The 21,387-nt window shown below is 36.7% G+C and overlaps 1 long non-coding RNA gene across 1 annotated transcript; it reads right to left on the bottom strand.

The window, feature by feature from the left end:
• Window positions 1-10,759: 10,759 nt before the first annotated feature.
• On the bottom strand, window positions 10,760-18,031 carry LOC118724199. The gene is made up of 3 exons (XR_004989515.1): window positions 17,916-18,031; window positions 16,918-16,923; window positions 10,760-10,794 (listed from the first exon to the last, which is right to left on the bottom strand). It is a non-coding gene; the product is annotated as an uncharacterized LOC118724199 (long non-coding RNA).
• Between the last annotated feature and the right edge of the window lie 3,356 nt (window positions 18,032-21,387).

Raw genomic sequence — 21,387 nt, 5'->3', positions numbered from 1 at the left:
AAGCAGAAATCTGTGAATATGTTCTATTTGGTTCCCATTATTGTCACACATAATGATTGCTCAAAACCTTCCCGCAAAGATTTTTTTTTTTTTTGGACCTTCCCTGGTTTCCTCAATACGATGACATATTGGAGATCCTGCAGTGTTTCTAACAATTTAAAAAACGAAACTTACTTAAACATGACGCCTCAGAAATAAGGTCTATTTAAAATTTCCCTTTTAAGGCATAATTTCCAATGCTATTTTCTTACTTCTATTAACCTGGCTCAGTCTCACCTCCTTTTCTGTCCTCTCAGCTTGCATGCCGTTCTCTGTCTCCGTGCCTCCTTACCAAGCCCAAACTCCAGTCTTTCTAATTATAGTTTTCTTAGAAGCAGAGACTCCATCATCCTAAGAAATTCTTATAAATCTTAATAAGACACATATTTGTAAACCTCTAACTATTGTTTCTCCTGTGGCTGCTGTATTTTGGGGGGAACATCATGAAACTTGTGAATTTTTGAACAACAGAAATGGCATTATTCATCTTCTCATCTTTGGTACCTAAGTCAATGTCATGAATATTATGTGTTCAATAACATCTTAGTGAATCAAATCAGACCAATTTATTCTACTGCACAGTCTTAATATAGAACACCAGCTTCATTTGTCATTAGTCATTAATACTTTTATCAATCTCTAATTTATTGCTTAGCATATTCTCAAGAACAAGTTAGAAACTCCTTCTATGCTCATTGAGCACTTCACCTTTGCTCTGCCCTCCAGTTTTTGGCAAGAACCGTCTATTTTTTTTTCACCTCCATAAAATTAGTGAGGCTGTTTAATCCACATGTAATTAATTTCTGACAATAAAGCATAAAGTGTTTGAGGTATTGCAGATACATAGGTGAATAAGTTAGTCTTGGTTATATGTGTAAGTAATTTGTGGATAAGTTATAATGCAAGACAATATGTCTATCAATACAATTTTAAAACTAAACAAAATATATTTTAATGCCAAAACCGGTTAGGTTCAGTGGATAGAGCGTTGCCTGTAGACTGAAGGGTCCCAGGTTCGATTCCGGTCAAGGGCTTGTACCTTGGTTGTGGGCCCATCCCCAGTGGGGAGTGTGCAGGAGGCAGCTGATTGATGTTTCTCTCTCGTCGATATTTCTAACTCTCTAGATCTCTCCCTTCCTTTTTGTAAAAAATCAATAAAAATATATTAATATATATATATATATATATATATATATATATATATTAATAAAGTGATTATTGCCCTAGATAGTTTGGCTTAGTGAATAGAGGAATGAAGGATCCTAGGTTTGACTCTGGTCAAGGGCACATACCTCGGTTGCAGACTCCTTCTCAGCCTGGACCCTTGTTGGGGTGCATGCAGGAGGCAACCAATCAATGTGTTTTTTTCACATTAAAATTTATCTTTGTCTTTCCCTTGTTCTAAAAATCAATGGAAAAATATTCTAGGGTTAAGATTAAAAAAAAATAATAATAAAGTGATTACTTATATCTGGGTGGTGATGAGGAATATAGGGTTATAAAAAGTCTCTCAATTTATGTTTAAATTGTAAATAGAAGTTCTGCATATGATCAGAGTAGGGAAGAATTAACATTTATAATAACATTCTATTTTCTGTGCTCTCAAATTCTATCTTTCCCCACTCTATTCTTTGGTGCCCTGTATCTTACATCAAGACAACTCTGCCTTGATCTTTATGCTCTTCCTTTTACATGACAAACCTATTATTGTACATAAGATTTAGTCATTCATTTATTCACTGATTTAATATTTTTGTGATACCTGGGTACCTGGTTCTGTGCTCTGGCATGCTTCCTGCCCTGATATGACTAACCACCTGTAAGTGAGAATGGCTAATTAAAGAGAAAAGATAAAATAGGCAGTGATCATTGTAAGAGAAGTGTTAAATAGCACATTATTTTGGAACACATAAATGTGGAAGTTATAACTTAGTTTACGACTCAGAAAAATTACTGTCAAGGAGAAGACGGAGATACTAAGACCTAGAGAAGTTAAAAGATTGGCAAGGTCTCATCAGCCATGTTAATACCTTTGAACTTAATCTTTAAGTAAGAGTCGTAAAATAGAATGACATTATCAGATTGAACCTTTGAAGATAATTATGACTACACATTAGAGAACTGATGGGGAAGGAGTAATAACTAATGCAAGGAATAATAACTAAAGCCTCCAGAGCTGGCTATTGGAGGATCTGGGGGGTCCCCTTCTCTAGCCTAAAGCCTCAGGCAGAACCAGCAATCAGAGGGGGTGAGGGGGGCCCTGCCCAAGCCTAAAGCCTGGGGCAGAGGATTTATGGTTGGGCAGGGCCCAAGCCTGCTATCGGAGGGAAAGGGAAAAATTAATGGAAATGTATCCTCAGGTGAGGATAAAAAAAATAAAGAAATATCATATCCTATGAAAGACACAACTTGAAAATGTCTGAAGAAAGTTGTCAATTTTTCATGGTGAAGGGACTGGAATCATGTTGATGAAAACACCTTGGTGGCTACAGTGGCTGGCAGTGGCTGCAGCTGAGGGGTGATGGGGCTGGTGCCTTCCCCTGATTAGTCCAGTTGCCTTATGCAAAGGGAGGCCAGACTGCAGCTTAGGCCTGCTCCCAACGGGCTTTTGTATCTTTGGGACTTTTTATTTTCTCTTCCTAGAATGTGTTTTTCCATGAGTAGGGAAATCCTACTCATATTCTCAGAAACAACTTAAATATTTCTCCAGAAACTTTAGGCTTAAGCAGGGGGCCCTGCCCCTCAATCAACAGCTTGGAAGGCTTTAGGCTTGAGTGACCTGGGTGCCCAGGATGTTCCTGGGATCCAGGCACATATGCAAATTAACTTCCATCTTTGTTGGGTTAATTTGCATACTCACTCTGATTGGCTGTGGGCATAGTAGAGGTACAGTCAATTTACATGTTTGTCTATTATTAGGTAAGATTACAGTGACTTTTTATTCATTGGCAAATGCATATTGAGTTCCTACTTTGAGCCAGGCATAGAGCATTAATGCAAGAGATAAAATAGAAAAGCCATCAGTAGGACATTCCTTGAGGACTCGCAGTATGTAAGAGGGGACAGGCTAGGTTGAGGGACTTATTTCCAGTTCACTGAGCTCCTAGATTTTTTATATTTATGTATTTTCTTCAATAGACAAAAGCTACTTGAAAATAAAAAAAGAAAACAAGTACTATATTTATAATGTTGCCTGGTATGTGATAGATAATGTATAACATTTAAAAAATAAAATGAACCATACAGAGACACAGAAGACTTTCAGAAGAGAGAAATATTTAATTTTTTTCTAAGAATATGAGTAGAATTTCTTTACTCATGGAATAACACATTCTAGGAAGAGAAATAAAAAGTCCCAAAGATATAAAAAAATACATTTTTTTGGGAATAAGTAAGGCACTCAGAGTGCTTGGGATTGTAAGAAAAATGTTTTTTAGCCATCACTCCCTTGTTAATATCACTGCTCAGGTGTATGAATTCATTATTGTACATTCTAACTGCCTATAGTCTCTTTCTGCTTTAATCTATACAACTATTGCCAGACTAATAATCCTAAAGTGAAATTCTAATTATGTACTTTCTTACTCCCAACCGAAAAACCTTTTATGATTTCTCAATGCTAACTGAAAACATTTCCAACTCCTTTCCAAAAGCTCTTGCCAACCCTACCTCCTACTCTTCCTTTCTTTGCACACTGTATTTGAGCCAAAATTGAATATTTGCATTTCTCCATGTATTTCTAGCTATTTCCAAACTCGGTGTCTCTGCTACACTTTCCCTGTGTCCAATGCCCTTTCTACCAACTCTTCTACACAACTTCCACGCTTCACATGCCAACATCAAGATGTTGCCTATAGACTATCTAGCCAGAAATAACTCTCATTTCACTTAACTCTCTTAAATGGGCAAGTGATTGTATTATAGTTATAATTAGCTAGCTAACATTAAAATAGGAAGATGGCAAAGGGAACGCTAGACATGATAAACACAGTCATTTGGGCAGCTTCACTAGGAAGCTGCAACTTCACACTCCCCATGGAACTACTGGTCATTATTGGGGGGGCTGGGGGTAGAGGGGGAGGAGATGGAGCATGCATTATGAAATTGTGGTGATGTAGGGAAGTTGCTTACCTGTCAGTCTAACTTTGGCTAGGGGATGGAACACTGCAAGTGAGTGCAATATTGGAAGGTTAAAATCCCTAAAGAAACTGTGGGGGGCTGTTTCTCTATTTTCCATGACCCACACAAAAAATGACAGGTTCCTGAGTGGAAGAGCTGGGGATTAAGAAATTAAAGAAAAAAAAAAAAGAGACCACTACACAGAAATAGATTCAAGCTGGGACCCAGGTGAGGGGCTGTCACTCTGATGGAGAGACAGTCAACACCCACTACAGACAACACAGCACATTTATTTATTTCCAAAAGAATAAAAAGAGGTTTCCCTGAAAGCTTAGAATCAAAGGAGTTTTGGGTGTGCCCAGGTCCTATTCATTCCCTCATTCCTGGGATTTAGCATATCAAGACCTGGGTAAGTCAAGGTCCTATTCCTTCCTCATTTCAAGCACAAGGATAAAGATAAGAAATCTGTACTCATTAAGGCCTCTGACACTTTGGGAGGCTATTTTTGTTTGGGGTTCTGTGTGCTTCCTGGATTTTTTACCGTATTTTCCTGCGTATAAGACAACCCCCTAATTTTACAGTTAAAACATAGGTTTAGGCCTATATTTGCTGTATAAGACTACCCCCCACTTCAAAGAAAAGACTTACTTTGCCGTCAAGATCTGCAGGTAATTTTTGTGCAATTTTGGTCTTTTGCCCCCGATTTTCGGTTGACTTTTTTTCTTTTCAAACGTCGTCTTATACGCCGGAAAATACAGTAAGTCTTTTTCTTTCACCAGGTGGGGAAAGTTTTCACTCATTTCTTCAAATAGGTTTTCAGTAACTTGCTCTCTCTCTTTTTCTGGCACCCCCATAATTCTGATGCTGGTACATTTGAAGCTGTCCCAGAGACTTCTTACACTATCTTCAAATTTTTGGATTCTTTATTCTTTTTGCTTTCTGTTTGAGTTTTGCTTTGCTTCTTTGTATTTCAAATCTTTGACTTGATTCTTGCATTCCTTTAGTCTGCTGTTGGGTCTCTGTATAATATTTTTTATTTCAGTCAGTGTATGTTTAATTTATATATTTAATTTTTCATATCCTCGAGGGTTTCGCTAAATTTATTGGCATTTTTTAGGAAATTCTTGAAAAACCTTATAACCGTGGTTATCAACTCTATATCCAGTCATTTGTTTTCCTCCATTTCTTTCATTTGTGATCTATTTCTTTGTCTCTGCATTTTCACTGCTTCCCTGAGTTGGTAGAGTAGCTTTGTGTGCTAGGTGTCCTATAGGGCCCAGTGGCTCAGCCTCTCCAGTTACCTGAGGTAGACCCTCATGGTGCACCCTTTTGTGGACTGTGTGTACAGCCTTATTGTAGTTAAGTCTTGATTGTTGTTGATATCACTAGGAGGAAATGACCTCCAGACCAATTGGCTGTGAGGATCAGCTGTGTCTATGCTGGGAGAACTTCTGTGCTGAAGACAGCCTTTTTGAGATAAGACTTGCAAAATTGCAAAAGCCTCTGTGCTCAGCTTGGATGGGGCGGAGTCTCAGGGCTGAGCAGACAGTCTTAGCTTCCCATCAGCCCTACCCTATGAGGCCCTTGAGTCTCATTGTCCCTCAGTAATAAGTGCAAGTACATCTGAGAGAAAGCTGCCCTCGAGTTTTGCCCGCTGCCAGATAGTCCAGTTTCTTCCACAATGAATATGGATTCCCAGATTCTCCCTGAAACTGGAGTTCAGTGCAAAAGGTAGCTTCCAGTTCCCTCCAGCTATAGAAAGCCAGTGGCACACTCAGCAGTCAGTCCTCTCTGTGAGCACTTGTGCATTCGCCTCCAGACCTCTGCTTTTTGAGGCTCCCCTGAGGTTCTGCTTGATAGTCTAGATTCCCACCGTAAGTGTGTGGGTCCCCAGGGGCTCACCCGGAACTGGGGTTCAGTGCAGTCAAAATGGGGGTTCAGTGCAGTTGGGAGCTTCCAACTCCCTCCTACTAGGGAAAGCCAGCAGCATCCTCAGCAGCCATTCCTCTCTGCATCCACTAGCATGCACCTCTTCAGAACCCTGCCCTCCGCAGCTCCCCTGAGTCTCCATGTGCCCTTCTCTCTACCTGACAGTCCAGACTCCCCCTGTATGAGTCTGAGTCCACAGGATCTCTATGTCATTTATTTTTTGCTCTGATCTGTATTATGTCCTTTCTTCTGGTCACTTTGGGCTTTTCTTGTTGCAGCCTTTCCATTTCTTTAAGTTGTGGAGTTATATAATTTATTACAACTTTTCTTGTTTTTTGAGGTAGGCCTGCAGAGCTATGAACTTCTCTCTCAGGACTGCTTTCAGTGTGTCCCATAGATTTTGGATTGTTGTGTTTTCATTGTCATTTGTTTCAAAAATATTTTTAATTTATTCTTTTATCTCTTTGGTAACCCAATCATTGTTTAATAGCATGCTATTTAGCCTCCAAATATTTGAGGTTTCCTTATTGTTTTCATTATAGTTGATTTTTAGTATTATGCCATTGTGATCTGAGAAGAGACGTTATATGATTTCAAACTTCTTGAATTTGAAGAGACTTTTCCTGTGTTCCAATATGTGGTCTATCTTTGAAAGTGTCCCAGGTGCACTTGAGAAGAATATATATTCTGTAGCTTTTGGGTGAAATGTTCTGAAGATGTCAATGAAGTCATCTGATCTAGTGAGTCATTTAGGATTTCTGTTTCTTTGCTGATTTTTTAACTAGAAAATTTACCCAGTGATGTCAATGGGGTATTAAAGTCCCATACTATGATTGTATTGCTGTCAATCTCTCTTTTGATATCTTCCAGAAGGTGTTTTTTTTTGTTTTGTTTTGTTTTGTTTTGTATTTGAATGCTCCTGAATTAGGAACATATATGTTTACCAGAGTTATATTCTCTTTTTGTATCTATTCCTTTAGTATTATGAAGTGGAGAGGCCAGGTATTTTAATAACATAATGTTATCAGTGTTAGAATCTTGCTTTGAAGCCTAATCTTCAACATTTCTGTATTGAGTGGTTTCCATTATAGTATACTGACTGCATTTATAATTCTCTTTTTTTAAAAAAAAAAAAAACTACAAACCAATAAAAGAGCTGTTCTTTATGAGTTGATGTAATATCCATTGACTAGCTTACAAGTTTATTTTTTTTCACCTGAGAAATAAAATTATATTTAAGAAGAATAACAATGATTTCAAAAGCATGTTTTTCCAACACTAGATTTTATGTTCAGAGCAGATATTAAGTGTCATGCACCAACCCATGACAAAACTATTACTGAACAAATGTATGTTATGCTTTGGGCTTGAGTAATGACAGTTGATATTGAAAATATGTCAGGTTTCTTATCATCACGGACAGAATTCTTAATTAACCTATTGATGATGTCAATAAATAGAATGATTCTTCTTTGGGGAGCATGTTATATGATGAGCTCTAGATATTTCATTGCTGATAAAACTCTGGAGACCTAATGTGTCACTGACAGGAGGACAGTACTCTAAGGAAGAAGGTCACCCAAAATGAATTGACTTTCTTGTAACAAATACAGTGATGGCGTAAACAACTCAACTCATAGCTATTCTGGTTCCGCTGCTTCTATTTCAGACACTTAAGTATCTGAGATGCTGCAACCTATGCTTGTCCCTGAATCTTTCTTGTGATCTGTTCTGCACCTCAGAGGTCTCTAAAATAAAGGAACTCAGTACTGATTATAAGGAAACCTGGCACTGTCTGAGGTGCAACAAAGATCATCCATAATTTCTTGTTCAACATTTTCAATAAGCAGTGCATAGTGCAAAGTAAAAGAAAAAATAAAAGTAACACATTTCCCACAATATTAAGGTATAAAATGGTAAAGCTTCCAGTTCCCAACTCTCAGTCTCTTATACAGTTACTTTTCTAACTGTGTCAAGGATTGGATGTTGAATGTGTATTCTACCTGAGATTTTCAATAATGTGCTTTACTGGCATATTTTAACTGTTATTTGTTGTAATATATGCTACAAAATATTTTTACTGTTATGTATTCTTACATGTTCTGCAAAATAATTAGTGTGAGAGGGATTCCTGGAGGTATTTCGCCCATTACATTTTAAAATGTATTTGTGTGCATTATTTTAGTTGATTTACATATAAACACCAATAGATTGTTATTTTCATTTTTTTTTTGATACAAAGAAATTAAAACTCAAAAAGGCAAGTAACTTGCCCAAAGTTATACAAGTAGGATGTGAGTTGGAGGAGTCAGGATTCAATTCAAGATCTCTCTGATGCCAAAACTAAAAGATGCTCAGAAATACTGCATTATATGATGTTTCCTTAATGCAGCCTCACAAATTCAAATCATAGCAATTCTTGGATTTCCACCAAAAACCTAGCTTCACACCCATCAACTAAACTATTAGCCTGCACATTTTCATACAAATATGCTTCAAGCCCATTTTTCATTCTAGATTTAACAAATAAAAGGCAGGAGGTCCAGTTACATGTTAATTGAAAATGAAAAATAAATGATATAGAATGGGAACAGTGGACAATCAGAGGGCAGTGATCATTCAATATTTGGGACATTCCTATACTAAAATAATATTCATTGTTTATCTGAAATTAAAATTGGACTGGATAATTCTGTGGTTTTATTTCAAACTATTGCCCAGAGTTTCCCTGAGAGAGTAAGCTCCATTAGCAACTGAGAAAGCTGGGTCAATAACCCACCCCTCAGTAGCACCTTCTTTTTTCTATAAAACATTGTAAGACTTTTTTTCCTCCCATGTTGATCTTCCCAGACATCCCAAATAAAATACTTGCTAACCTCGGGCATGGACTCAAGGATAACCAAATTGAAACATACTCTTTACTCATGCTGGCTTCTACATAGCTTATTAGCTCAGCAACTGTTTCATACTTGGCACCTGAATGACCATGAAAACTTTAAAAAAATGCTCTGAGAAAGCACTTTAATATCTAACCATATAAAATAATAAATTGTGGCTTTTATTTATTCTGCATTTACCACTCTTCTCCTCTTCCTCACAATGTTGCAAAAGACTAAAGGAATATCAAGCTTGCTTCCTAAAGAAAGGGAGGGACCCCATTTATTAACACTAGTGGACTCGGAATAATTTCCAAATCAGAATGAAGAAACATGCACAGGGCTTCACATTTTATAATCTTCTGTGGTCTTTGTCTTGCAGATATGGGTTCCACCCCTTTTGTGGGCTTATAGGAGGCCCCAGGTGTTGAGGTTCCCCAGGCCATATCTGATGATCTGTCCTGGGGCCAGTGATAATGACCCCCTCCCCCCCAAGGCAGTGCATTGTTCACAATTTTTACCTCCTGACAGGCCTTGCAAGAGGAGTGTCCTCCCCAACAAGGGCATCCATAAGTAAGAAGAAAATATCTTGGTACACTGCTAATCTCCATAGAACTTACAGAAATCAGGGTCATGAATGCAATAATGCAATGCTTTGTAAGGTGCTCCTTTTTCAGGAGGGGGAAATGGTAATTTTCTTAGGAAATTCAGAAACATTTCAGTTATGTAAAATGCACAATCTACCTATGAACTCTCTTGTATCATCTCTATATTTTATGTTCTCTTGAGCATAGATTTGCTATTTTCTTAAATTGCTCCTGCTACTTATTTTTTATAAAACATAAATTTCTATAGAAATGAACTCTTTATTAAATGTTTAAAGATCATTTTCTTTTTTCTTTTCTCAAAATTAAATGGAAGGAAACACTTATCTTTAAGTTGTGGGTACCAAGTCTTTATCTCTCATCACTGACACATGCCATAATTCAATCTCTGTGTTTTGTGGCTGTTCATAAACCAACAAGCACTGGAGGTTTATGTCATCAGAGGAAAAGCTGAAAGTGAGTTATAGCCTTGCCTTCAATCTCTATGTTCTGCGCAGAAATAGCCACTTTTTCGGAATGTGCAATTTAGAGACTTGGGAGCAAGAGACCTATATAAAGTATTTTCTGTAGCCTGTGCCAAAGTCAAAACTATGAGCATTCAAAATAAAAGATTGCTATAAAGTCAGTTCAAAATACACCTATAGCTTTATGGGAGACAGAAATTTTTATTAATATTTGAGAAACTTGAGAAAGAGCTAAATTCTACTTATTTCTAAACTTTAAGAGAGCTTCTAAAAATGTTAATCCAACTTTGAATTTAATCACCAAAAAATTGGGATGATGATCAACAATAATAACTTGGACATCTTGACTAATGGACAGTCGATGGTTCTGTGAACTAATGTGTTAATATTTATCCATGTGAAATTATCAAGTAAACATCTATAAAATTGGCTATACAGAGAGCTAACCAGACCACACACACACATATACACACAGAGTCCTCCAAAAAGTTGCTAAAGACTTAGAATTTAAAAAATAAATTTTTATTGATTTTTAGGAATAGAGGAAAGGCGAAGAGAAACATCCATGAAAGAATCATAAATCAGCTGCCTGTTGCACACCTCTATTGGGGTGTGCGGTTGCATGTGTCTTGACCAGAAATCCAGCCAGTGACCACTTGGTGCGTTGTACAATACAAGGTTCAACTAACTGAGCCACACAGGCAAGGCCAAGAGTTAGATATTTTATAAAGAAGGTTTATTTAGATAATTATTTTAAATATACTATTATTATTTGTGTTAATCACACATAGAACACAATACTTTTCAATGATCAAACAGCATATGCAGGCATATAAAGAATCCTACTAAATAGGGTGAGAAGCAAAGTGAAATTGTGTTAGGTTATGATTAGGAATCTGTAACAGAGAAACTTCTTGGCTTGAAAGATAATTTTTGCATCAGACTGTAGACTTTTATTTGAAAGCAGTGCTCCATAAAGAAAAGTGTAGCACTTTTAGATAAATGTCCTTATTTAAAATAAAACTGAGTGCCAGTACTCTTATTTTAAAAAAACTGTGAAACACCCCTCTTAACCCTCATTCAATGTTAAATGAGTCATTAATATATGTCATGCCCTATTTGCGGTAAAATACCCACAAAATTATTGAAAAAAATATATATATCCTCAATAATATTTTGCTATAATTGTGGAAGATCAACAATAAATAAGTAATCCTAATATATAAAAAGCCAGGGTCCATCACAATTGAAACAAACAGATGAACAACTGAACAGCAGGCTGTGTGGGGCGACAAGGCTGGCAGTGGGGATGTTGAGAGATGCCCAAAAGCTGACAGCAGGCTGTGTGGGTTCAAGCAGGCCAGCAGGTGGGCAGTTGGGAAAACCAGGCTGGCAGGGGGGACAATTGGGGACAACCAGGCTAGCAGAGGGGGCAGTGGGAGTGACCAGGATGGCAGGGGGTGCAGTTGAGGTCACCAGACCAGGGGGTGAAGGGGAGGATTTAGGGATGATCAGGCTGGCAGACAGAGATGGTTAAAGATGATCAGACTGGCAGGGGAGGACAGTTAGGAGTGATCAGGCAGGCAGGCAGGTGAGCAGTTAGGAGCCAGTGTTTCCAGATTGAAAGGGATGTCTGACTGCCAGTAGGACATTCCCTAAGGGGTCCTGGATCGGAGAGGGTGCAGGAGGGGTTGAGGGTATGCCCCATGCACAGGGCCTCTAATAATTATATATTATTCCAGGTGGGGTTAAGTGTTATGAAAAAAAGAAAAAAGTAGTGGCCAATAATTAAAGGAAAAATAGGAAGTGTCATTTTATATGACTGTCAAGGAAGGCTCTCTGACTAGATATGAACAGAAATATAAATAGATTGATGCAATGAGTCACCTGAATACTTTGGAGAAGAGTGTTTTAGGATGGGTAAATATAAATATTTTGAGGTGGATATATGCTATCTGTGTTAGAGAGACATTAAGGAAATTACTGTGGTTGGGGCAAAATCAGAAAGGAAAATAGTGATGAAAGGTAATATCAGAAAAATAGAGGGATAACAGATTCAATAGGGCTTCCCATGGAAAATTGTTCAGATTTGACCTTTGGTGAAGCTTGAAGTAAAAAAAGGTAGACCAGAAGTGATCTGAGGATCTCTGGCTATTTTGTTTACAATAGACTCTAAGGGAGATAAAGGCCAAACAAACAAACTAAAAACAATGGAAGTTAATTGCAAGGTTGGAGAAAATTGTTCAGCCAGGATAGAATGATGGCTTACACCCAGGGAGTATAGGTGGAAGCAGCGACCCGTTTCTGTTTAGATTTTGAAAGAATAAAACTAATTTCTAATCATTTGGATGTGGGTGTGAAGCAAGGTAATCAAATATGATTCCCAGGTATAACATTTACTTGTGGGGGAATAGAGGAGTAAAAATGTTTACTGGTGAGTGATGAAGATAATGGCCTTGAGACTGTAATATACAGAGTCTATAAGTTGGAGAGCACTGTCACTTCAAACAATTTATATCTTTTATCAACAAGGAAGACTTAGGAAAACTACTGGTGATCCTAATTTATTAATTCAATTATGTGATTCCATAATTCAGAAAGCACTAAAGGTTAAGCAAATAGCACTAAAGGTAAAGAAGTTTCGGTGAGTAGAATCGTATTTGGGTAGGACTTGTTAGGATCATAAAGATGCAGGGATCCCATCTGGGCAGGTTTTAAAGAAAAGCCCCAGCATGTAACGGTTTTATGGTCCTTATTTATAAAACCAATGGTGTCTGTGACTTCACTTCTCAGGTTCACAGACCTATTTCCTCCTCCCTTGACCTTGGGTCTTAAGGAAAGGCTCTCTGGGTTACCGCAGTTCCAATTTCCATTCAATGGGTCCTACTTCTTATCACAATGCTAAAGGCACATCGTGGGTACTCATAAAATATTGGCCAAATTAGAATAAAAATTTTGCTTTTATAAGAATTTTATATCAGGAAAAATTGTTATAATGCAATGCAATGGGTAAATGTCCTTGAATAAGCTCTCTCGCTCTCTCTCTCTCTCTCTCTCTCTCTCTCTCTCTCTCTCTCTCCCTCCCTCTACCTCTCTCTCTCTTTGGTCTGACATTCTTCACCACACAGTTTCCTCATTGATTTTTAACCAAAAAAAAAATCACTTTTTAACCCATTATTATAATAGTCTAGTTATGCAATTTACCAATTGAGAAAGTGATTTTTTTTGGAGAAAGCAGACTGTTGGAATCCTTGCTCTGCCCTGGTAAGAACATGGGAAAGTAACTGAACCTGAGTTACTATTGGTACCTACACATATATAACGAGGATAGGAAGACTTATTTTACAAGGTTTTGGTATTAAAATAAGAACTTAGAATCATCTAACACATAAAAAAGAAAAAAATTAATGAGTTGTCTTCTTCGGATATAATTTATGTGTAATTTTGTAGCTCTGTGGTCACTTTAAACACTATTAATTCTAAAGCATCACATAGTGAGAAGTAGATCAAGAAACAGAGCATTGAGTTTCCTGCTTTCCTCTCCATTTTTTGAATTGTCTCTAAGTGCAGGCCACTACATAATAGGGCATATTCCAAAAGAAGCTGTACTATCAAATTATAGAACATTCCCCATTATAAAAAATGCCTAAATATCTCTATTCAAGACATTTCTTTTGGGGATATAAAGCACTATAAGTTTTGCAGAGGTATTGATTTTGTTAAAAAGGAGGAAAAACAAACTGCTGCAGGGAAATCTTACTGAGTGTTTCTATATATAAACAGCATCATCATTAGAGATTCATTTTTAGTCATATAATTAGACACAGAATATAAGAAGAGTGGAAATGTTGGAGGGGAGAAAATAATTTGACTTACTAAATAATGACAGGTTGTGCAAATAAACAACATGTGCATTTTGCACAGGCATACAATGCATGTGTTCTTGGGACATTCCATATCTCAGAACAGGTAGTCTGCTCAGGTTAGTAGACAGAATATCATTGCAATACGACCCTGATAGATATTGCTAAGTAATTGTCACACTGAGCCAAGCAAGGACAATGTTCAAAGATGTAAATGTCCAATTGTTTGCACAGAAATGAAAAAATTAAGAAACAGCCTGGGACCAATATACAACTTCATTAAAATTTTATTTCACTTACTTAAACAAAATTTCCTGATACTTCTGAAAAACTAGAAGTAAAATTCATATTGAAAAGAAGATGAACTAAGTAAAAGGCTTCAAAATCAAGATTCAAGAATGAGTAGTAACTGGTAAAAACTTGTAGCAAAGTTTTCTAAGATCAAGGAATGCTTTTTAGTATGCTAACATTTACTAGTTTATCCAAGAGTAAACTTTGTACATGCAGAAATACAAAACTAAAACTTGATAGCTTAGTCAGCTCAGATTGATAGAGCAATATACCATGAACTGTGAGGTTTAATCAACAGACACATTTCTCACAGTTCTGGAGGCTAAAAAGTCCAAGATGACAGTAACTGTAAGCTGATTTGTGTGCTGGTCAGAACTTTATTCCTGTATTGCAGATGGCTGCCTTCTTGTATCCCAACATGATGGAGAGAAAGACAGAAAATTATCAGGTCTCTCTTATTAAGGCACTAATTCTATCATGTAGACCCCATCTCCAAGACCTCATCTATACCCAAATACTTCCCAAAGGTTCACCTCTTAATACCATTACATTGTTACAGAAAACCAAAGAAGAACAAAACAATACTTAGAGAGATGGAATTACATTTATTACGTGTGGGTCCAGAGGAAAATGTCTCTCAAATTCTGGGCCCCAACATACAGGAAATTTTCCTATTTATATCTTTTTTACCTTCCTTGTCTCCCAAATAAGAAGTGTTTCCGGCCCCGTTTGCAAGTTCTTAAAGAGCCTGTATGTTCTGGGCCTTGAGACCTCAACCAGAGACTTAGCCTAGTGCCAGCACTGATAACCTTGTCTGGAGAAGGTTTAATGGCCTCTCTGAAGTGGGAGTAATCTTAGCAAGCAAGAATTTACAGAAGCCAAATAGCAGGGTTAAAATTTCAAACAGCAGTTTTCATAAAAGATGGATGCTTAAGCATCAAGTGTTAGGACTATAACATATGAATTTATAAGTATCCAGTTTATAATACTTGGTAAGTGTTATACATATTACATATTAATAAATTACAAGTTCATTATAGGGACCCTAGCTTGAATTTAGATACAATAAACAGAAAAGAAATAGTATGTAATTGTTAATCATTCTTTAAAATTATATGGCACACTCAACAACAAAATAAAATTCAATTGACAGCAATACATTACAGAGTTTATATACAGCAACTGGAAAAGCATACAGGGTAAACCTACAACACAATTCTAAAATTATAAATACAATTGAGGTAAAATAAATATTAATTATCAATATCTTTCTAAATTTCTCAACTACCTTAAGCAACTGAAAAAATCTTTCAAATTATACATCTATAAAGGTGGGAGAATTAGCATATAAGCCATGGTTAGGATTTTCTCTGGGCACAAATTCTTGTAAAATACCAATCCAAAAATATTGTTTCCAGAGAGTTACAGACAACAAAGGAGGGAGAAACACTGTAGCTCATTTATACTAAAGAAAAGCCAGGATGCATAATATTCAAATAGAAACCACACTATAGTAACCTTTTCACTTTTATTTGCTTTCTTATTTACATGTTTTAAAACATTTTTCATGTGGTAGTTTTATGGATTCTTCAGAATTCAGTTTAAATATCACTCCCTATGAAATTTCTCCTTCATCTCAGAGGCAGAAAAGGTTTAGATTTGTCAGCTCTTACATATTATATTTAATAAATACTTTGTTATATGTAACAATTTCTCTTACTGCTAAACTGAGTCCTCTGAAGGCAGTATATCTTACTTAACTTTATTCTTCTTGTATACATTTTCAATACTATTTCTAGTGCAGAGTACACTCCAAATGAGTCATTGTTGAATAATTAAGGGAATGAATAATTGTATAAACACAAAGGCATTTTGATTCAAAGGACTTTTACCATTTATGCTAACATAACTTAGCTTTTGAAGTATGAAAAATAATAAATCTCAAGATGATGATTTTCATTTGCAATTGAGGGTGGATATTATTCAAAATAAATATTTGAAAGTCTACTGCTAATCTTTTGAGATAAATTTAATTATAAGCAAATGGTTACTTAATTGGAATATAGATTGTGAAAATCCTATGTGATAAAATTAGCTAGCTATATTTACATGTTGCTGAATACAAAACTGTTATTAGTAGTAAATATCAACAAAATCCTATAAAATTAAAAAAGTAGTCCTTCCAAAAGTCAAAACATACATTAAAAATATTTGCCAAAGCAAAATAAAGAAATATACAATTGTCAATGAAGAGTTTGATAGTGAAGTCAGCATGAGCTTATACTAGTAGGATAGAATGTAATGAGCAGTTGATACCAATTTGATAAAGAATCAAAGCTTATGTTGATTATAAGAATGAAGGCTTAGTACTTGCAGTATAGAACATTTTTCTGCAGCTTTCTTCAGCAGATATTAAGCTTGTATCGAGAAAATGATTTCAGGAACCAAATCTTTAAGAGAAGTAATAATAGCATTTGGAAAAATTATTAAAATACAAAAGGATCAAAAAGTCTTTAAAGAACTAATCTATGTGTTGATCTTGCATTCACTTTGTACAACTAAATTGAGTTCATAGTATTAAACAGAAACTGTGGAACTGTAATTACACAACTAACTAGCTACCTGCAGTTCAGATAGTGTCAAGTGAATTGGGTCAGTCTGGAATGAAGTCAAATGCATAAATGAGGAATAAAACCTTTCCATGGCCCTGCAATTGGGCTGCTAATGTGACTATGAACTAGCTGACACCTTGAAGAGCAAAATCTTCAGGGTTTCACACATTTGCTCTTATATTATGATTGTCAATGTCTTTAAAAACACATCTGATGAGAATGCTTAATCTAACAGAAAAACACTCAAGCTATGAAAGTCAAATAGATATTTTTACTTTTTTTTGTATATTCAAAATAATGATTAGAAATTATACTTTCCAAGTATTTGCCCATATTATATAATGAACACATTACAAACACATGTATCATAGTATAATTCAAGAGTGTCAAACTCAAAGGCTAAAATGGGCCAAATAAACAAGGTTTTAAGTTTATGTGGGTTGAAAAAAAAAAAAAAAGCTTCAATTTTCATAGAAACATAGGTTTATTTCAAAAAAATATCCTATCTAATAAAAGAGTAATATGCAAATTGACCATCATTCCAACCCACAAGATGACTGCTCCTATGTGGTCAAAGATGGCTGCCCCATGTGGATACAAGATGGCTACCACAAGATGGCCAGCAGGGGAGGGCTGTTGAGAGGGATCAGGCCAGCAGGGGAGGGCAGTTGGGAGGAACCAGGCCTGCAAGGGAGGGCAGGTTGGGGCAATCAAGACTGCAAGGAGGGCAGTTAGGGTGACCAGGCCTGTAGGTGAGGGCAGTTAGGGGCAATCAGGCTGGTAGGGGAGGAGTTAGGTATCAATCAGACTGGCAGGGGAATGGTCAGGGGATGATCAGGCTAGCAGGCAGAAGCAGTTAGGGGCAATCAGGAAGGCAGGCAGGCAAGAAAGCAGTTGGAAGCCAGTAGTCCTGGATTGTAAGAGGGATGTCTAACTGCCAGTTTAGGCCTGATCCTACTGCGATAGGGTCTAAATGGACAGTCAGACATCCCTTGAGGGGTCCAAGATTGGAGAGGGTGCAGGCTGGACTGAGGGACATTACCCCCCCCCCCTCTCTGCACGAATTTTGTGCACTGGGCCTCTAGTAGGATGAGAAAAAAAAAAAAAAAAAAAGAACAAGAGCAATGATAAAATTAATCTTTTCTTCCTGACACTTTGCAACTCTTCTCTGCTACTATTTTTCCTACTTCAGGGGAAATCTTGTTCACAGTGATTACTTTCAAAACTGACCCAAGGTGAAAGTCAGTAATTCTGGATCTGACAGGAGAGTTATTTCCTTTCATAATTGTAAATAACTGGTCACACTGTTATATTGGCTGGTCCACAAAAATATCCATTATGGGCTGCATTCAGTCTGCCAGTCATGAGTTTGACATGCTTGGTATAATTTCTAATAAATCCTATATAATAAAACCCTAATATGCAAATTCACTGAACTACGAGATGACTGTCAGGATGACCCATTACTGTGATGCACACTGTCCCCTGAGAGGAAGGTGATTGGTGATGGTGATTAGGGGGCAGGGCCAGCTAGCAAGTGATGCCAGGCTGCCAGCAAAGGTGGGTGCCAATGGGGTCCCCCAATCATCTGCCTGCTGGTTACTCCATAGGTTGGCCCTGATTGCTAGGCCAGCCTAAGGATCCTACCCTATATATTGGGAACAGTCAATTAGATTTAAAAATTAAATCCTGGTAAGGCTACTCTAACACTGAAAAAACAGGATGATACAGTGATGACATGCATGGACTCTGGATTGCACATTTTGTGGTCAGCTCTGATTCTGATACTTATAACTGTGTGACAAAGCCAATTACTTAACTTCTCTCTGCTTCAGTTTTTTCACCCATAAGATGAAGAAAATGGTACTACTGCCTCAGAAGGATCATGTTGTGTACTACATTTTGTAATCAGGGCAAAAAAAAAAAAAAAATGTAGCTGCTTATACAACAGCAAGATGCCTTTCACCCGTATGAAAAGTATGGTCCCTTGTGCATGCAGCATCCTGGATTGTGAGAGGGATGTCAAACTGCCGGTTTAGGCCCATAAACTGGCAGTAGAACATTCCCTGAAGGGATCCAGATTGGGAGAGGGCATCCACCAGGTTGAGGGACACCCTCCCCCCTCCCCCGCCGTGCATGAATTTTGTGCACTGGGCCTCTATTTTCCTTATATGTTTCATTTGCTCTCTACAACAGCAGCTGAGGAAACTTATACTCTGACAATCTGTTTTCCCCAAAAATCATTTAGCTCATAAATGATGGAAGCAGGACTTAAACATTCTGACTTCAAATTCTTGAATAACATTGCTAGTAACTGTGTGCCTATTATATTAAACATTGGTTCCACTGATATCCAGCAAAATTTCCTAGGATGTAGAATTATTAGCCATTAGATATTGTATTAGGAGTGACAGATAAGAAATGACCAGAAATGTTTTCATAGTACAAACCTAATATTAATTTAAAATATTTTCACCTTAATAAGTGTAAGGAACTGAAGTTAGAACAATTATTAATTTAATAAGGGGTATTCTTGAAGGAAAAGAGTAAATAGCCCAATAACCAATTACAATCTAGTGGTCAACATTTCTGGTAATTCAGAAATCACTGTCTAAAACTTTACATGTTTTAACCTATTGTCTTGTGTAGACATTACTTTCAGGTATCTAGGCTTACATTGACAGCCATAATAAAAATGTATAGTTTGCTAGCTCTTTTATAGATGTAAATTGAAAAATAGGTGTCACTTTCTGGGCAGAGAAAATATAGTCCCCTAATCTAATCCAATAATGTAGTCTAATCAAGTGTTAATTTTTTTCTGATAGTTTTTACCTCAAGAATGTAGTATCTTGTGATAATAGCCAAACAAAAAGATTATAAGACATCCCATGGACTCAGATAGACTTCTTACACTATTATGCAGTACTACAAGCAAGAGCTTATTTATGGTTTAACTCAGATATGAAAAATTAGTTTTATTTGGTATCAAATATTGTGGTTAACACCAGAAATGAGCTTATCAAAAGTTGCTTGGGAAATTTCTTTACTCATGATTCAAGATAGTAGCTCACTGCTCCTTAAAATGCAAAGGGTATTTTAATTTAATTTAATTTAATTAATTAATTTATTTAAATATATATATATATTTTTTAATATATTTTATTGATTTTTTACAGAGAGGAAGGGAGAGAGATAGAGAGCTAGAAATGTCAATGAGAGAGAAACATCGACCAGCTGCCTTTTACACACCCCCTACCGGGGATGTGCCTGCAACCAACATATATGCCCTTGACAGGAATCAAACCTGGGATCTTTCAGTCCGCAGACGGACACTCTACCACTGAGCCAAACCGGTTTTGGCTAAATATATTTTTATTGATTTTTTTACAGAAAGGAAGGGAGAGAGAGAGTTAGAAACATCGATAGGAGAGAAACATGGATCAGCTGCCTTTTGCACACCCCCTCCTAGGGATGTGCCCACAACCAAGGTACATGCACTTGACTGGAATCGAACCTAGGAGCTTTCAGTCCACAGGTCAATGCTCTATCCACTGAGCCAAACCGGCGCAAAGGGTATTTTTAATTAATGAACAGAGCTCACACGCTTAGAAAAGCCATTCTGTAGTTTGTGGGGCGTTCATGTTTTTAGAGGACATTCATCTAATCTTGCCGTTGCAATTTAATTAGAGTTTATCTTAAATAAATCTTAGTTTTGCTATTGCTTTACTTTTTTAAAACTTGAAAATTAATTTTAATATGTTGCAAGATATTTAAGGTTGATACAATATTTGCCTCAGACATATGAATCAATTTTACACACAAAAGGTTAAAGTTTAAGAGAATCTCAGAATCTGCACATTTGCACAGGTTGAGTGAGAAGGCATTTTGTTCCATTTGAGTAAATGGTTGAACATAAGAGAAACTCTCCTCCAGGAACATCAGTTTAAGAGACCACAGTTATGTTTCTTAGCTATAAACATTTTACAGTGAATATTATCTCAGGTTGGCTTAAACTCAGAAAATAATTTGAATAATATGTAAATGCAAAATGTTTTACCAGAGACACTATAAATGCATGTCCCTGGGGAAGTCCTTGATCTTCTTTTCTAAAAGATGTCAACTTCCTTACAGAGAATATTTGGTGATAGAACAAAAATCCTTTGTGTGGGGCTTTGTGTGCTAGAGTGTAGCTAGATGTTCCTGATAACAAGATCCACATAACAAAAGGCAGGAATGTTGAGAAAAATAAAGACCAAGACCTCTGGGTGGATGAGACTTGTGAGAGGAAATCTTGCAATGTGCTAGAGCAGTTTTATAAGGGAAAAGTCCATGAGAAAGGAACCAGGCTCCTGAGGTTTTGATAGACATGTCAGAAAGAATGGTGGTTTACTTATTTGTCTACTAGTGGCGTGGTGCACAGATTCATGCACATTGAAAGGAAATTAATTAGAAGAAATATTTTAATATTGCTATTCACCCTTTCTCTATAATAGAAGTGTGAGAGGTAAAAGAAAATTAGTAAAATGTATATGAAAGTAATATATAAGTTGATATAAATAAACAATAATAATATGATATAACAACAACGA

Source organism: Pipistrellus kuhlii, unplaced genomic scaffold (assembly GCF_014108245.1).
Source record: "Pipistrellus kuhlii isolate mPipKuh1 unplaced genomic scaffold, mPipKuh1.p scaffold_m20_p_2, whole genome shotgun sequence".
In the NCBI taxonomy this organism is placed as follows: Eukaryota; Metazoa; Chordata; class Mammalia; order Chiroptera; family Vespertilionidae; genus Pipistrellus; species Pipistrellus kuhlii.
The sequence above is the reverse complement of the archived record's forward strand: the minus strand, read 5'-3'. Positions and strand labels throughout refer to the sequence as shown.